Source organism: Tamandua tetradactyla, chromosome X (assembly GCF_023851605.1).
Source record: "Tamandua tetradactyla isolate mTamTet1 chromosome X, mTamTet1.pri, whole genome shotgun sequence".
NCBI lineage: Eukaryota > Metazoa > Chordata > Mammalia > Pilosa > Myrmecophagidae > Tamandua > Tamandua tetradactyla.
The window spans coordinates 27,624,244-27,641,900 of NC_135353.1; positions in this window are offsets into that span (position 1 = coordinate 27,624,244).

The following is a 17,657-nucleotide window of genomic DNA, read 5'->3' on the forward strand; positions in this document are numbered from 1 at the left end:
CCTTTTTTAAAAGCCATTCCACCTCTGGTATATTGCATTCCGGCAGCTTGCAAACTAAAACGGTTACATTTCCTGATTCAGAGGTAGCAACCAAAATGCTCTATGGGTGAACAAAAGTGGAAATTTTGGTATCAGATGTATTGGCACTGATTCCTTACCAACAATTATGCTTTCTACCATATTTCAAGTGATATGTTGAATCACAGCAACAAAAAAATGCTCTTCCTGGCTTTTAGGTACTTTGATTTGAAAATGAAGTTTCAAATCATGTTCTTGATTTCTATGACAATTATAATGAAACTGAAGAAAACAAAACAAAAGATAGTTGATATCTTGTCTAATTATAAACTAACCTTTGCTCATCTAGCTTCATATTCAGCTGACAAAGCAAATGTAATTTTGGAAATCAGACAACTTCAGATCTTAAAGTAATAACATCAGTAAATGACATTCAAATTTTTATACAAAACTCTAATGTATTTGGAATCCAATTTCAAGTTCACAATTTAAAATTGCCTCTGAGTTTTAAAAACACTTGCCCTAAGAAAGAGAGATTTAAGTTCTGATGACATCAAATGTGTTTTGTTGTATTTAAAAAGGATGGACATTTTACACATAGATAGCTTATGTACTGATTTTACAGATGCAAAAGACCTGATTGACAAACAACTGCTCTACTAAAACTAGCCTGAAGATACAAAGTGGATGGGCATTTTTAGAGGGATGGAAACTAATTCCTACAAGTCTAAAAACCTGCTGTTTTTACTTAGTAAAACCCAGGTATTCCATGTTCAAACACTTTCATTGGGAGAATATTTAGCTTGATGTCAACACTTTGGACTGGCACCAGGAACAATTGTAATGTGGGCTTGATAAAAGCAGCACTACAAGACAAAATGAATTTTACAGTTGACTGTATTCAGTTTTTCCATACATAAAAGAAAAAAACACTGTCCTAAAAGCTGAAGGCAATTCAGAGAAGTATTATTAGAAAAGGAAACAGAAAGAGTAAAAATATACTAATGTATCCTGGGACAAGGATACATGTCATTGTCATTTTTATTAAATATAAGTGATATCTGTTTAGTATTATTTTATCTATGGATGCTTTTTAAAAATGTACTATACTTATGTATCTTAAGAATACACAATAGCATATCATACAAAATTTAAATATCCAATAAAAAGTTTTAAAAACAGTTTAAAAACCTGCTGTCTTAGAGGATAGAAAGAAACATAAAAATAGAGTTATGCTTTTCTCTCACATATTATTTGTTTAATGAGTCCTCCTATCAGGACTAATTGCCACTGTTAACTAGTCTTGTTATTTTGTTTAAATAATAACTGTTATGTAACTGAAAAGTCAATGATTGAGAAAATCTATCATTTGAAATAAATACTTATTTTGTATATTTTTATGTTAAAGTAATAATGCATTTGGATAATTATTTATTATGTATGAAATTATTTTGTTTTATTTCAGAGGGTGTGGTATGGCTGTGTCCTGGGTTGGCTTTCTAAAAAGTTGGTCACCTGAGGCATACAAAAAGTTAAAAAATGATTTTTCATGAAAACTACAGAACTTCAGATAGGGACAGCATGTCATTTTTGCCTAGGACTGTTTCAATCCATGCTGCCCCCAGATAGATATGTTGGCGTGGCATTTCAGAGGGTGAGAAAGCTATAAAAACCAGCATCTTTGCTGCCATGGGCAGAAGAAGCTTACTTGATCTGGAGCATAATCAGTTAAGGTTGCAATTTTGGTGGCAAGCAAAGAGAGAAGGCTAATGGCTCTGCAAGCCTTGACTTAATCCTGCTTAGGTCAAGCAGTGGACCAGAGGAATATCCAGGAACTTAACAGAAAGTTCCAAAAAGTGAGTAAACAAGGGGAGGCTTGAAAAACTCTCTACGTATCCCAGGCTGACTGGAGCCTATGAGCATGTGCAGCACAGACCAGAGTAGGTAGGGCTAAGCCATCCAACAACGATCCTTGGTCAACAGGTCATGCATGTACATGCAGAGGAGATGCAAAAAGTCTCGGTGGAAAACGTAAGTCAGAGCAGCCTTAAAACTGGTCTGAATTTTTTTTTATTAATTAAATAAAAAAAAGAAATTAACACATTTAGAAATCATTCCATTCTACATATGCAATCAGTAATTCTTAATATCATCACATAGATGTTTGATCATCATTTCTTAGTACATTTGCATCGATTTAGGAAAAGAACTAGCAAAACAACAGAAAAAGATATAGAATGTTAATATAGAGAAAAAAATAAAAATAATAATAATAAATTAAAAAATATATATATATAAAAAAGGAAAAAGAAAAAAACAAAAGACACAAACAAACAAACAAAAAAAACTATAGCTCAGATGCAGCTTCATTCAGTGTTTTAACATAATTACATTACAATTAGGTATTATTGTGCTGTCCATTTTTGAGCTTTTGTATTCAGTCCTGTTGCACAGTCTGTATTCCTTCAGCTCCAATTACCCATTATCTTACCCTATTTCTAACTCCTGATGGTCTCTGTTACCAATGACATATTCCAAATTTATTCTCTAATGTCGGTTCACATCAGTGGGACCATACAGTATTTGTCCTTTAGTTTTTGGCTAGTCTCACTCAGCATAATGTTCTCTAGGTCCATCCATGTTATTACATTACATGCTTCATAAGTTTATTCTGTCTTAAAGCTGCATAATATTCCATCGTATGTATATACCACAGTTTATGTAGCCACTCGTCTGTTGATGGACATTTTGGCTGTTTCCATCTCTTTGCAATTGTAAATAATGCTGCTATAAACATTGGTGTGCAAATGTCCGTTTGTGTCTTTGCCCTTAAGTCCTTTGAGTAGATACCTAGCAATGGTATTGCTGGGTCGTATGGCAATTCCATATTCAGCTTTTTGAGGAACCGCCAAACTGCCTTCCACAGTGGTTGCACCATTTGACATTCCCACCAACAGTGGATAAGTATGCCTCTTTCTCCACATCCTCTCCAGCACTTGTCATTTTCTGTTTTGTTGATAATGGCCATTCTGGTGGGTATGAGATGATATCTCATTGTGGTTTTGATTTGCATTTCTCTAATGGCCAGGGACATTGAGCATCTCTTCATGTGCCTTTTGGCCATTTGTATTTCCTCTTCTGAGAGGTGTCTGTTCAAGTCTTTTTCCCATTTTGTAATTGGGTTGGCTGTCTTTTTGTGGTTGAGTTTAACAATCTCTTTATAAATTCTGGATACTAGACCTTTATCTGATATGTCGTTTCCAAATATTGTCTCCCATTGTGTAGGCTGTCTTTCTACTTTCTTGATGAAGTTCTTTGATGCACAAAAGTGTTTAATTTTGAGGAGCTACCATTTATTTATTTCTTTCTTCAGTGCTCTTGCTTTAGGTTTAAGGTCCATAAAACCGCCTCCAATTGTAAGATTCATAAGATATATCCCTACATTTTCCTCTAACTGTTTTATGGTCTTAGACCTAATGTTTAGATCTTTGATCCATTTTGAGTTAACTTTTGTATAGGGTGTGAGATACGGGTCCTCTTTCATTCTTTACAGTGCTCTGTTGGATGAAACATTATGTCCTATTTCTTTGTATGTATTGTAGTCTTTCGCTGAAATCTTATCTCTGAAATTTACCCACTATTTATTTAGAAATACATAGTTTCCACACAGTTGGAAATTCACATTTGTGTTATGGATTTCTAGTTTAATTTTACTATGCTGAGAGAACATTTTCTTAATGATTTGAACCTTTTGAAATTTGTTGAGGCTTGCTTTAGGATCCAGTATTTGGTCAGTTTTGATAAAGTATTACATTTTCATTTGAAAAGAACACATTCTGTTGTTGGATAGAATTATATACATATATATAATTCTTGGTGGTTAATTTTATTAATTTTGTTGTTTAATTCTATTTTCTTACTGTATTTTGTTCCCTTGATCTATTAGCTATTGAAGAGATGTATTCAAACTTCCTACTATGGTTGTGGATATATATTCATAATTTTAAAAAAAAAGGAAAAAAGTGTGTAAATTGACATGCATAATTGCAAAGTCCATTGTTAGGGGTAGCTACAGGTATAGCTTGATCCAGGTACTCAAATCTGAAATTAATCTCTCTTCATCTTTGGTCTGTGCTTTCCTGCATTCTGGCTTCATTTAAGATAGGCCATCCTTCTGTTATGGTAACATGGTCCCTGGATCCTCAAGGCTTGTATCCTGCTGCTTAGCAACCTCAATGGGAAAAGAGAGCCTGTATCACAATACTTACAGCTACACTTGCAGGGCTCTTGCTTTCTGGCTCTTATGGGTCCATCTTTGGTCACACATCCCTCACTTAACCAATCATTATAGAATTATATTGGCTAGATCCATATCACATGCCCAACCCTGAAGTTAGGGATTGAGACCACCCAACTCCATGTTGTTATGCAGTTTAATGCTATATATATATATATTTGATGCTATATCTATTTCAAACCTCCAAATCATTGCTATTGTTTTGTACAATCAAATTGATCTGTTTTTACCCACTTATTTACCTTTCCATTGCTCTTCATTTCTTTCTGCAGTTTTAAGTGTCTATCTAGGGCTGTTTTCCTTTCTTCTGTCTGAAGAGCTCCCTTAGTAGACTAGCTGACTGTAAATTCACTCAGATTTTGTCTGGCATGTCTTTATGGCACATTCATTTTTAAGAGTATTTTTGGTGGTTATAGACTTCTATCTTGTAGCAGTTTTCAATCACACTATAACAATGCCATTTCATTGTGTTCTGTTTCTTCTGAGAGGTCAGTTTTAAGTCTTATTTTGGATTTGTGTAGGCACTTTGTCTTTTTTTTTTTTTTACTTTTGTTTTTGAACAAAAGTAATGCTATCACTTTTTTTTTACATAGTAAAAATCCTTCAGAAATTTTACTATGACATGTGTAGATGTTTTTTTGTGCGTGTATGTTTATCATTTATGTGGTTCACAGAGCTTCTTGGATCTGTGGTTTAATGTCTTTACTCAGCTTTGGAAAATGTCCATGGTGATCTCTTCAAATATGACTTCTGTCCCATTCTTTCCCTCTTCTCTCCTTTTGGGACTTTTAATTACATATATGTTAGACATTTTCAATGTGTCCCACATGCCTGATTGTTCTTTTCTCTACTTTCTATTTTTTTTCTCTCTGTGCTTCAGTTTGAATGTTATGTATTTGTCTTCTAATTCACTGAGCCTATTTTCTGCCAGGTATATTGTGTTGTTAAACCCTTATATTAAGTTCTTAATTTCAGATCTTAGTTTCATATATATATATACTTATTTTTAAGCTTTTTAGTGTGAAATATAATATATATGCAAAAAACCAATAAATTTCAAAGCACATCTCAACAATTAGTTGTAGAACAGATTTCAGAGTTTGGTGTGCATTATAATTCCACAATTTTAGGTTTTTACCTCTAGCTTACTAAAATGTACCGGAGTCAATATAATGATTCAGCACGCATACTTATTTGTTAAACCCTACCTTCTCTGCATAATTCCACCATCTCCTTTGGTCTTTCTCCTACTGTTTAGGGGTATTTGGGCTATGGTCATGCTAACTTTTTCAAGTTGAAAGGGGCTGTCAATAATATGGTGTAGGGAGATGGAGTTAGCTGACGCTCTGGAGAGGCTGGGCCCTCTAACTGTCAGGACTTATCTGGTCCAGGGGTCCATCTTGAGGTTGTAGGTTTCTGGAAAATTACCCTAGTGCATGGAATATACCCTTTGTAGAATCTTATATATTACCCTAGTTGTTCTTTAGGATTGGCTGGAATGGTTTTGGTTGGGGTTTGGCAAGTTATGACAGGTAGCAATGTCTAAATGAAGCTTGCATAAGAGTGACCTCCAGAGTTGCCTTTTGACTCTATTTGAGCTCTCTTATTTGTTACACTTCTGCCTCATCTTTTGGTCAGGATGGCATTTTTGATCCCCCAGTGCCAGGGCCAGGTCATCCCTGGGAGTTATCTCCCACGTCACTGGGGAGACTTTCATCCCTAGGTGTCATGTCCTACATGGGGGGAAGGCAATATTTTAACTTACAGATTTGGGCTTACAGAGAGAGAAGACACATCTGAGCAACAAAAGGTCCTCTGGATATGACTGTTAGGCATACCTATAGGTAAGCTTAGCTTCTCCCCTACGAACATAAGTTTCATAAGACCAAGCCTCAAGATAAAGGGCTTAGCCTATTGATTTGGGTGTTGGTAATGTTTGACACAGTATCAGTGGTTTCCGCAGGGGTAAAGTTTAATAGTTCCATATTTTTTCTCCCATCCCTCAAGAGACTTTGCCAATACTTTTTGATCATTTGCTTAACATACTCTGGGATGTATCCAGGCATTACATTAAGCTATACAGGATTACAGGTTCTCATTCTTATTCTGGGCTCCCTGTGTTTGGATTATTTAAACGATCTCTCCAGACAGGTTGAGTTAGATTATGTGCTACAGAAAATTTAGGTTCTAGGCAAAGTAAACCTTTCTTCCTTTGGTCTCAAAGAGCAGGTGAAGTTCTAAAATACAGACACTGTCTTCCTTACCCCTGTATTCTGAATTACCTTAATCCCGACCCAGTCAGCTTTGTTCTTATCTCTAAATACCAGGTTATACAGATATAAACCAGTCTCTCAAAATCCAGAAATAACAAGTCCTGCTCTGGACTAAATGTGAGTACTATAAGAGTTTACAATCTAGGTGCCAGTTTTCTTATAAGTGCTTTCTAAATGAGATCATACAATATTTTCTCTTTTGTTTCTGGCTTATTTTGCCTTACCAAATGTCCCACAGGTTCATTCACAAAATTGCATGCCTCACAATCATATTTTTTTATATAACAAAGTGATAATTTATATAGGGACGAACCGGAAAATTATTTCCTTAGCAATTCCTTCCATTGCTTTCGTGTTGTGCCATCCTCCAGAGCCATTATATATGCTTCTATAGTTTTTTATTTTTTACATTTTATTTATTTATTTATTTATTTATTTATCTTTTTGCCTGGGCAGGCACTGGGAATTGAAGCCGGCTCTCTGGTATGGCAGGCAAGAACTCTGCTTGCTAAGCCACCGTGACCTGCCCACATCTTAATTTTTTAATCCATCTGGAATTTATTTTTATGTTTGTTGGGGTGAAATGAGCATCTGCTATTCTTAAACAGCCAATTTTTCCTACCCTATTTATCGATCAATACCTTGACTGTTGGTTTTTGATGCTTCTTCTTTTTTTCAATCTACTAAATTTATTTTTACATTTGTTCCCCCTATTATTTATTTATTTTTAATCCATATGTTTTACTCGTCTGTCAATAAGGCAGGTAAAAGGAGCATCAGACACAAGGTTTTCACAACCACACAGTCACATTGTGAAAGCTATATCATTATATAATCATCTTCAAGAAACATGGCTACTGGAGCACAGCTCTCCATTTTCAGGCAGTTCCCTCCAGCCTCTCCATTATACCTTAACTAAAAAGGTGATATCTATATAATGCATAAGAATAATATAGGATATATTAATATATATATATATAATATTAATAATAGAATATATTATTCTCCAGGATAACCTCTCAACTCTGTTTGAAATCTCTCAGCCATTGACACTTTATTTTGTCTCATTTTGCTCTTCCCTCTTTTGGTCGAGAAGGTTTTCTCAATCCCTTGATGCTAAGTCCCAGCTCATTCTAGGATTTCTGTCCCACGTTACCAGGAAGGTTTACACCCTTGGGAGTCGTGTCCCACGTAGAGAGGGAGAGGGCAGTGAGTTTGCTTATTATGTTGGCTGAGAGAAAGAGGACACATCTGGGCAACAAAAGAGGTTCTCTTGGGGGGCAACTCTTTTTTAAGGCCTAATTTTAAGTAAGCTTAGCCTATCCTTTCCAGGGATAAGTTTCATATGGACAAACCCCAGCATTGAGGACTCAGCCTGTTGTTTTGGTTGTCCCCACTGCTTGTGTGAGTATCAGGAATTCTCCACATGGGGAAGTTGAATTTTCCCCCTTTCTGTGATGCTTCTTTTAATTGAAATTTTATTCAAGTAATTGTAAATTCACAGGCAGTTGTGATGTTTTTAAAATCAAATAATAATAATGATGATGTCTTAAGTATAGCAATAGCTAACCTTACATTTAGGGAACAGAAAGGCTCTGAGGAAATGAAGGGGAGGGGCACCAGCAGGCTTGGTGTCTTACCTGGACACTTGTGCACCTTCCTCATGGTTGCGGGAGCCTCACGTAGGATGAGCTGAGAGCACTCTGCTTTGGCAGCAATGCACAGCTCTGGCTTCCTGTTCTAAATGAGACATTAATAGAAGCCCACCTGGCCTCTAGGTAGTGCACAGATAGATGTGCAACCCCAGAGTGTGAGGGAGGGAAGGTTTCATGGGCAAACTTGAGCCAGAGAGGAAGGGGGCTGCTACATATAGGCTCCCTCTTTCTTTCCTTTGGCAGAAAAATTCTGGGGTGAATTCTTCACAGCAGATATTACTTTTCAGTTCTAAAGCCTCCATTTGATTCATTTTTATAGACTCCAATTCTCTGGTAAAATTCTCTGTCTTTTCATTGACTTTCTCCATTAAAAAAATATTTTCTTGAATATATTAATCATCATTATTTTAAAGCCTTTATCTGGTAACTAAAATCTGGATCACCTGTGAGTCAGTTCTTCAGGTTTTGTTTTTGTTTTTTGTTTTTTGTTTTTTTTTTTTTTTTTTTTTTTTGGTTGTAGTATACCTAGTAATTTTTTATTACATCCTGGACAATGTATAAAAAATTGTAGAGACTGACTCCTATTGATGTTTGTTTCCTTCAGAAAGTATTCATTCTTTTCTCCGTGAGACAGATAGAATGGGTGGTAAGTCATTGTAATCTAGCCAAAGACTGAGTTGATAAAGGTTGATTTGCAGTTTGGGAATGCTTACGCTGCCTTGGCTCTCCCTTCTTCCTAGAACAGAATCCTTGCGGTCCTGCCACATTTACCAGGGCCCTCTCCCTGGGGAGTCCTTAATACTGGTTTTTGCCTCCTTAGCACCAGGAGACTGTAAAACAACCAAACAAAACCTCTTCTTTGATCTTCAGAGGTTTTTCCCTTAAACTTTTAGCCTTCTACCCAGGGCAAAATCCTGTTTGCCAATCTCTCCACTTCTTCTTCATGTCTTCACCCAATTTATTCTCCACCCTGCTTCCAGATTGATTAAGAAACTATTTATCTCACTATGTTACTCTCCTGCTTAAAATCAATAAAACCGTTTCTACAGCCTTCAAGATAAAGGCCCGACACCTTAGTATAATTCACACTGTCCTCCATGATTGTGATCCAGATTACTTCTGCCTCCAACAAAAATACTACTCTGCTTTCATCCTACAATGCTGCTATACCACATCATTCATATTTCCTGAAATAATCCACCTTTCTTTTCCATCCTGGCCTTTGAACATGCTGAGCCCTTTGCTGTGAATACCCTTTCTTTGCCCTCTTCCCCCACGCTTATTACTCATCCTTTAAAATTCATCTCCTATGCCATTTCCCAGAAACTTTCTATGGCCCTGCCTTCCTCCCTCTGCTTTCCCCCATCATGGACCCTTGACTGGATTCAGGTTAAGTTTCTCCCCTGTGAGCTTCCACAGGACTCAGTGCTTTACCTTTATCATAGCACTTTTCACACTGCAATATAAATGCCTTCCTAACTGTCTTTCTTCTTAGACTATAAACTCTATGTGGACAGACACTGGGTCTATAATGTTTAATACATGCTCTCAGGGCCTAACCCCCATGGCACTCAGTTAATGTTCACTGATTGAATGAATCAATGAATTAGTAAGTGAAAACAAGAAAGTAAGGACACATAAACAAGGCCAAATACATGAGAGGATGGTATAGCTAATTATGAATAGTGACAAGAAAGAGCTGTACATAATATGAGGCTTGTACTAAATGCTGAAAACTAAAAGACTCCCATGAACTTTACATTCAAAGAAGGTGGAAGAATGTTAAAGATATATACTGTGTGCTAAAGACTGATGATGCAATCTTGATGGATGGCATAAAGAAGGAATAACTCATTCCTTAATTCCTATTGTGCTTCTTTCTTCTCTGTTTGAAGAATTGTAGAGAAAAGACATGTCCTACAGAAGTGGAAGGAACAAATATTATCATGCCCCACTCATATGGACTAACCATAAAGGAACTTGGAGGAATGAACATGGGCAGTAATGCTAGACAAATTTGCGATGAATCTTGCCAGTGACACTTAGTAGGTGTCATTCTGTTTATAAAGGACTCCAATGATAGGATTAAGACACATCCTGTGTTCCTATTCACTATTGGTAGGGAAGTATGCAGCCCCTCTGGAGGGCAGTGTGGCAGTGCAACAGAGGCCAGGGGTGGGGTTACCATATGATCCTGCAACTCATAATTAGGTGTATACTTGGAGGAACTGAGAGTGGGGACACGGATGGACATTTGTACACTGGTGTCTATGGCAGCAGTGTTTGCAAATTGCAATGGATGGAGGTGATCTAAGGGTACATCAACTGAGGAATGGAAGGCGGAACTGTGGTGTATACATACAACAGGCTACTGAGAAGAATGAAGTTGTGAGGCATGCAACTAGGTGAATGAACCTTAAGGACTGTATGTTGAATGAAATGGCAGAAACAAAAAGACAGATATTATCATGCCTCACTCATATGGACTAACCATAACATACAAACTCAGTGAATTGAAGTTGAGAGCATGGGTTATCAGGTTGGGGCCTATTGTAAAGGGTCATAGATTGTAAGCTCTTACAGCAGTCACATATATTCAAGAGTTGTAACTGTTATTTCTAAGTTCTGAGATACTGAGCTATTTGTATATAACCTGTACATTCTTAGAAATTTCGGGTATTAATGTGACACCTGAGACTCAGCGTTAGAGCTCTGAAGCTATGAAAGTCAGCACTACCCCATAGAAGAACTGTTTAGAAAGTTGAAAAAGGGATCAGATTTTGCTTAGAGATATGAATGAAGCTGATCTGGATAGGACTAAGGTAAATCAGAATACAGGGTAAAGGATGATACAGTCTTCATTTTAAGATTTCAAGTCTTGTGTGAAATATTTATTTGGTGCAAAATTTATATTTTTGATAGCACATAAACTAATTTAAATTGTGTGGTCAGTTTATTCAAACAGCATAATTACATGGAATCTTGAATAAGGAGTGAGATCTTGTTGGTTTATACAGGTTAGTGTGATGCCCCGATACATCCCAGAGTAATTTGGGCAGACAATAAAAAAGTATTTGCGAAGTTCCCTTGGTGGATTGTGGAGAAAGGAGTAAACATTGAACTTCCCTATCTGGGGAATTTCTGATATTTTCACAAGCAATGAGGACAGCCAATTCAATAGGTTGAGCCCTCGATCTTTGGGTTCACCCTTATGAAACTTATTTCTGCAAAGTTGAAGTTAAGCCTACTTATAATTATGCCTAAGAGTCACCCCCAGAGAACTTCTTTTGTTGCTCAGATGTGGCCTCTCTCTCTAAGCCAAATTGTCAGGTGAGCTCACTGCCCTCCCTCCTACGTGGGACATGACTCTAGGGGTATAAATCTCCCTGGCAACATGGGACATGGCTCTAAGGGATGAGCTGGGACTCATCCCTTAGATGAGACTGTTGAGCTGTGTTCCAGTGGCCTTGATTCTTGAAGACAATTGTATAATGATATAACTTTTACAATGCAACTGTGTGATTGTGTAAACCTTGGGTCTGATGTTCCTTTTACCCTGAGTATAGACAGATGAGTTAAAAAGCAAGGAGAAAAACTAAATAAATGATGGGGTTGGGGATAAGAGGTAAAAAATATTGGGTAGAGTGCAATACAAGTGGTCAATGAGAGGAAGGGGTCAAAGGGGTATTGGATATATGGTTTGTTTTCTTTGTTCTTTTTATTTCTTTTTCTGGTATGATGCAAATATTCTAAAAATGATCACGGTGATGAATACACAACCATGTGATGATATTGTGAGCCACTGATTATATACTTTGGATGGACTATTATGGTGTGTGAAGATATGCCAATAAAAATATATATTTTTTAAAAAGACCCATCCTGAATGAGGTGGGTCACACTTCAACTGAAGTAACCTCATAAAAAAAATTCTACTTACAATGGGTTTACATCCTCAGGAATGGATTAAATTTGGGAACATGTCTTTCTGGGGTACATACAGTTTCACACCATCACACTCTACCTTCTGGGCCCCCAAAAGATATATTCTTTAGGTATGCAAAATGCATTAATTCCATCACAATATCTCCAAAGCCTTTAGTCATCTCAGTAACGATATGGGTATGGTCTGTCCTAGGGCATAAGCACAATGTAAATATAATAAATAAACAAATGAATTGTAACTAGACTATATCCTTTAAATAGGACAGCAAGCTTATACATACACATAAATAGCCAGGCAGTTTAAATTAATCTATGACATAGATTGGTGTGGTAGATTGAATTATTTACCCCAATTTAAATATGATCTTAATCTTGATCCGCATTCTTGTGATTATAAACTCATTATAATTAGGACTTCTTGAAGATGCTAATTTAGTTAAAGTGTGGCCCAACTGATTGAGAGTGGTCTTAATGCAGATTACTGGAGGCCTTATAAAGAGACGTCACAGAAACTGAAAAAGGAGAGGATGTTAGCATGTGTCAGAAGGCAGAGATAAGCCAAGGAATTCCAATGATTGCTGGGACCCAGCACCAGAATGCCATTGATTTGAGGGAGAAAGCAAACCTTACCAATATCTTATAATAATGTGCTACCATCACCTCTATCCATTTCCAAACATTTACAATCAATCTTATTAAAAATTCTGTACCAATTAAGCATCAGCTGTCCATTTTGTACCCTCATTCTATCTCTATGTAACCTGTGCTCTAGATTTTAACTACAAGAGTTTATTATAATCAATTCACATTAGTGAGACCATAAATGTTCGTCCTTTTGTATCTGGCCTATTTCACCTCAACATATCCTCAAGGTTCAACCATATTGTCAGGACTTCATTCTTCTTACAGATGAATAATATTCTATCATATATGTATATATCTACATGTATATCAAATTTTGTTTATCTGTTCATCAGTTGATGGACACTTGAATTGTTTCCAAATTTTGGCAATTGTGAATAATGCCACTATGAACATAACTGTTCAAATGTCTGTTTGTGTCCCTACTTTCAGTTATTCTTAGTATACGCCTAGTGGATTGTTAAATTGTTTGTTTTTTCTTTTTTTGCTTTATACTTTTAATTTTGAAATAATTTCAAACTTATAGGACAGTTGTGAAAAAATACAACATCCGTATAAAGAACTCCAACATACCCCTCACGTAGATACTCAGCTCCATCAGTTTAACATTTTGCCTCATTTCACATTTGCCAAATCATTTTATCCACTTAGCTATTTATCTATCTATTTATTTCCGAACACATAAGAGTAGGTTGTTTAAATTATGCTTCTTGAACACTTAATACTCCCTTGTACATTTTCTAAGAACAAGGATATTCACTTAGTGTGTTAGCTTGCAAGCTGCCAGAATGTGATATACCAGAACTGGAATGGTTTTTCAAAAGGGGGAATTTAATAAGTTGCAAGTTCACAGTTCTAAGAAAGTGAGCATCCAAATTAAGGCACCAACAAGAGGTTACCTTCACTCAAGAAAGGTAAACAGGTCAGGAGCACCTCTGTCAGCTGGGTGGTCATGAGGCTGGCATCTGCTGGTCCCTTGCTTCTGGGCTCTGTTGCTTCCAACCTCTGTTCCTGTGGGGGTTCCTCACTTTGCTTCTCCAGGGCTGGTTTTCATCTCTTGGCTTCTCTTGACTCTCTCCAGGTTCTGGCTTGCTTATCATCTCATGGCTACATCTGCTGGGCTCCAAGCATCTCCAGACATCTATGTCTCTGTTCTCCAAGTGTCAGCATCTCTGTCAGCTCTTCTCCAAAGTTTCTGAGGTCTCTGTCATTTCTGTTGTTTTTTCCAAAATCTTTCCTCTTTTAAAGGATTGCAGTAAACTAATCAAGCTCCACTAGGAATGGGTGGAGTCACATCTCCATCTAATCAAAAGTTCACACCCACAACTGGGTGTGCCACATCTCCATGGAAATAATCTAATCAGAAGTTTCTACCTATGATATTGAGTCGTGATTAAAAGAAACAGCTGCCCCTACAAGACTGAATCAGGATTAAAACAAGGCTTTTATGGGGTACATAGTACTTTCAAGCTAGCACACTTAGGTAATTACTTTAAGCACAGCTTCAAATTTAAGAAATTGAACATTCATGTAAAACTTACAGTCCATATTCCAACATTTTCAAATGTCTCAGTAATGTCTTTTTGAGCCTTTCTCCTGTTATTAGATCCAGTACAGACATGTCATTTAATTGTCATTGCCTCATTAGTTGCTCTTTCTTTTGATTGTGGGAACATATATACAACATAAACTTTCCCATCTCAACTGCCCCCAAGCATACCCTTCACTGGGATTAATCACACTCATCATGTGCTACCCTCACCACAATTCACTATCAGAACTTTCCCCCCACCCCAAACAGATGCCCTACATCCATTATGCATTAACCTGCTATTCTTTCTCTCCCCCTGCCCCCCGTCCCACCCCTGGTAACTTGTACTCTACTTTCTGTCTCAGTGCATTGAATATATTTCATATAAATGGAACCATACAGTATCTGCCCCTTTGTGTCTGACTTCACTCAACATGATATCTTTAAGGTTCATTCATGTAGTGGCATGTATCAGAATTTCATTGTGTTTTTTTTTCTCCTTTTTTTTTTGGCATGGGCAGGCTCCGACAAATGAACCCGGGTCTCTGGCATAGTGGGTGAGAACTCTGCCAGTGAACTCCCGTTGTCTGCCCAGAATTTCATTGTTTTTTAAGGTCAAGTAATAGTTTATTGTGTGTGTTTGTGTGTGTGTGTATATATATTACATTTTTGTTTATCCACTCATCTGCTGATGGACATTTGAGTTGCTTCCATCTTTTGTCAATGGCGAATAATGTCCTATGAATGTGGTTAGTTAAATCCATTTTTATTTGTAGTAAAATTGCTTTACAACTGGTAAGTAAAAATCTTAGTAGAATTTGTTTATGGCATTTTTTTCTTTTTCACAGTAATTATTTTCTTACCAAAAGGTAATTCATTTTCAAATGCTGCCTGGGGAAAGGTTAAACAAAGGACACATCCGTAGTAAGTGGAAAAAACACTATAGTTCATGAACTAAATTGTTATCCCTTATACATCCATTTTTGCATAGCTAAAGGGAATATTATTGGCATTCAGTGAGTGACAAAATCATAGCTGATAAAACCAAGTCAAATTACACCAGAACCACTTTCCCCAGTTGTTTTTGAGGTTTGTGCCATACAACATATAATACCATCTGATATACTTCAGTAGCACCTTACTGTTTACAATGGTACATACACACCTCTTCTCATTTGATCCTCACCACAAACCTATGAATAGCCTATATTGCCTGGATTTTACAGATGAGGAAACTGATATTTAAAGAATTTAAGTGACATGCCCAAAGTCTCACAATCAGAAAAGGCAGATCCAAGACTCAAACACAATTCTGCGAACTCTGCTCCTTTACAGCTGCCATTTACTTTGCTTCCACAGCTGCCATCCTTTATCTTCTGAAGAAGACATTCAGCCAATAGATGTGACAAACTATTGCTCCATGGTAACTAAAAACACCCTGATAGATTTGTCTTTTGCTGAATTCCTCTCTGATGGAAAAAGTTATAGCAAGTATCACAATCTCAAATATGTTGACATTTTAGTTATGACTTCCAATATGAGTATCAATAGGTGACAGAGGTGACGATAGATAAGCTATGTGATTGTATGACCTGTGTACCTGAATTAGGCACTAAGCCCTAATTGTTTTCTTATTTGAGGAAGAAGCAAGATATAAATATACAACCTGTGCCCATCAATCATAATAATTGCATTTCAGATATTGAACATCTACTTGTATGCCAGGCACTGTGTTGGGCATGCTATGTACATTTCCTCAAGGATCCCTCAAAATAATGCTGTGATGTATATAATTATTACTCTCATTTTACAGATCAAGTTCAAAGGAGATTAACTAACAAGACTGAGATAACAGCTAATAAGTAGAAAAGCTGCAATTTGCACACAGTGTACCTGACTTCAAAACTGTTTCTATTAACCAATATATTACATTGTTTCTAACATAGGAGGAGAATGCAACCATATATGGTTTCAAAAATTAAAAAGACACAAAAGTCAAAAAAAAAAAGAAAAGAATACAAAGAATGAAAGCAAGAACATTTTGTCAATTTGCTGGATATTTTGAAAATTTTGAAAACAGCATGTTAGGATCATTTCCTAGTCAGTAGTTTTATACAATTATATATATGTATTATATATACAAGTTATATATGCATATTTCTATATAATTAATACTTCCTTATAGAATAGAATAAATGCATGCATGCATACATGCATATATAGACGTATATATTTCAATACTTTCTAGTCCACATTCCAATTTTCCTTGATTTTAGAAAAAACGTGAATGTGTACTGATATTTCCATTTTCAATCTAACCCTACAAAGTACTTCTTGCCTTCACCCACTTCATAATTTTATAACTTTTTCTCTCTTCTTCAACAGTGAGAAGCCTGGTTCCCAATAATATTAATTTATTTACTCTGATATGATAAAATAGTTTGAGAATTGTTGTGCTCATGCTACTATAAAACAAACCTACTAAAAAAAGGCTGAAGATTTGCTTGCAAATCCTCAAATGAGGATATATAGACAAAGTACTGTGTTCAAAAGCTACTTGGATTAGTTACTTTCAATGAGATTATGTTATTCACTTGAAATACAATTGGATTCATTAGTTTCTGTTTGCATTCACTTTTATAATTTCTCATGCATCCTTGTTGATTTAATTTTTTTTTGAATAAAGGTGTTTCACACAAGTATGACTCCCTCCCTTATCCCTTCTAAACTGTTCTTCCTTTCACTCTTGAAAAAGAATCTTAGAAGATAACATGCTTTGTGGTCCCAAACTCAACCTTACCTGATAAAACGACAATTTAATTTTTCGAGCCTTTGCAGAGCTAACAAAATGAGCTTCATGTGCTATTCAGAGGCCAATCCGAAACTTTCGTGCTATTGCAACCAGTATATCAGTTCTCAAAAACTTTACTGTGTTGATTTTGGTTAGTTTCTCTTGTGGATCACTTGAGGGTCTGCCCAAGACTGCATATACAAATTTAAAATTTCCCTTTCTCCAGCTCCCTCCCTTTTTTTTGGCAAGTGCGGTGTCCAAGAATCAAACCCAGGTCTCCCACATGGCAGGTGAGATTTCTAACACTGACCTACCCTTGCACTGCCTCCTCCTTTTAATAACTCTCCTCCTGCTCTCCGGTTGGGAAGGAAAGGAATCTGTCTCTTTACAATGGGGCCCGAAATCAAAGCTCTTCACTCAGCCTCTGCTGACACCACATCTGTGGACAAGGAGAGAAGTGCTGTTACATCAATGCTGGGTGACTTTCCTTGGGGCATTTTTATTT